At 38.1% G+C, this 1985-nt stretch overlaps 1 pseudogene; it reads right to left on the bottom strand.

Moving 5' to 3' along the window:
- Nucleotides 1-913: 913 nt before the first annotated feature.
- On the bottom strand, nt 914-1511 carry LOC102740562 (large ribosomal subunit protein eL21 pseudogene; annotated as a pseudogene).
- Between the last annotated feature and the right edge of the window lie 474 nt (nt 1512-1985).

Genomic DNA, 1985 nt, shown 5'->3' with positions numbered 1-1985 from the left:
ATTAAATTATGGTGACCTATTATTTAATAATTACCTATTAAGAATTATCAGGTGTATGTCTCTGAAGTAGAGAGCTAAAAATCCATGGCCTTTATGTAAGACAACATGCAATAAGAAGCATGTAAAAATAATTTTAGTAAAATATGAAAATGTGCTAAAGAGGTATGGTTGGATAATTATATTAATGGTTTCAATTCTTCACCCTTCTCTGAATCTACATGATTCTAGATTTTTTTTCCCATGAATGTGCAGCATGCTTCCTTATTTCATGCAACTCATTTGGCCAATTGGGTGAGTTAAAGTGACAGTGTGCCATTTCTGAACCTAAATCTCAAGAAGTTAGGGTGTTTTCATTTGCCCTTACTTGTACCTCTACTGTTGTCATGAAAACATGCCTAGGCTAATCCAGGATGAGCAAAACCTGCAGAGCTAAATTGTGCTAATCTTCCCAGCTGAGGCCTGCCTACATCAGCTAGCTATCAGCCGACATTCAGACATACAAGTAAATCCAGCCAAGATCAGCAGAGCCATCTAAACACCTTACTTTGTTGTCACTGCCACTGAGGTACTGTGTTTGTTTTTTATACAGCATTATTATGACCATGGGTTACTGATATAATGACCAGAGAATAATGAACTATCTCTAGGTTAGTTAGTAAAGAAATTAATAGATCATCACCAAACAGATCAAGGAAAGGGTAAGGTATATCAACACAATGTATAGCATATCCAAAGCCATGACTCTACCACATGGCTTATTGAGAGACAGAGAATTAGTTTCTTTATTCAGGAGGTAGTTGGAGGTGGAGGCTAGATTTACAGAAATCAAACAAATCATAGATTTTTGGATCATCACTTAACTATGAGGTAATAACGAAAAAGGTTAAGAATAAGAGAAACATGCCCAGATTTTCTTTTCTTTTTTTCTTTTTTTTTTTTTTTTTACAGTCTTGAGGTCTTTTATTTTCTTTACATTTATCATGCCATGAATTCATAGGGAATGGGTTCCAGCAGTTCGGGCTCCTTTCCATTAGTTCTCATAAAGTGTGCTTCTCTGGGTGGGGCAGGCTGGCACTTCAGTTGAACCCAAGTACCTTTCTCTTTGGCTTCCTTCTTTTTCTGATCATTTTCCTTCACACGCTTCAGGAAGCTATCTCGGCTCTTTGAGTGTTTAATATGCTCAATGCGTACATTAATTCTCTTGGCAAGAATCTTGCCCTTAACTTGTTTGTTTACAACAATGCCAACAGCATGCTGAGTAACATTGTAGACTCTTCCAGTTTTGCCATGGTAACATTTGTGGGGCATTCCTTTTTGAACAGTGCCCATTCCCTTGATGTCCACAGTATTACCTTTCTTACAGATTCGCATGTATGTGGCCAAAGGAACAACTCCATGTTTTCTAAAAGGTCTAGAGAACATATAGCGGGTCCCTCTCCTCTTTCCCTTTGTGTTGGTCATTTTGGCGAATTACTGGAAGATGGTGGTTCTGGCCAAAAGGCCAGATTTTCATTTTTAAAAGATCAGATTATCATTAGATGAATTGTATTTTAAAGTAAGTGAGACTAGAGTGAGGGGAACTTGCCAAGCATCTATGTCAATACTCCATATATAAATGATGAAGGCTTAAATTAAAGTAAAGCAAGAGTGGTAGATATAGAGAAGAGAAAACAGATATGAAATATATTAAGAGCTAAAATTGACTGGAATTATTATCTATTAAATAAAAAGTGTGAAGAAAATAAAAATATCCAGGATGACTTTTGGTTGTTTATCTGAAGCCTCCGAAGCAGAAAATATGGAAGGCTGAGTTCTAGAAGAAGAATCTTACAAAGTTCTGAGGTTCAAAAGAAGAAGCTGCAGTCAGTTAAGTGGCTGCCTTCAGCTCAGGTCATGGTCCCAGGGTCCTGGGATCAAGCCCCGCATCAGGCTCCCTGCTCGGCAGGAACCCTGCTTCTCCCTCTCCCACTCCCCCTGCTTGTGTT

Source organism: Leptonychotes weddellii, chromosome 3, assembly GCF_054177405.1.
Source record: "Leptonychotes weddellii isolate Sample4059 chromosome 3, ASM5417740v2, whole genome shotgun sequence".
NCBI classification, from domain to species: domain Eukaryota; kingdom Metazoa; phylum Chordata; class Mammalia; order Carnivora; family Phocidae; genus Leptonychotes; species Leptonychotes weddellii.
The sequence above is the reverse complement of the archived record's forward strand: the minus strand, read 5'-3'. Positions and strand labels throughout refer to the sequence as shown.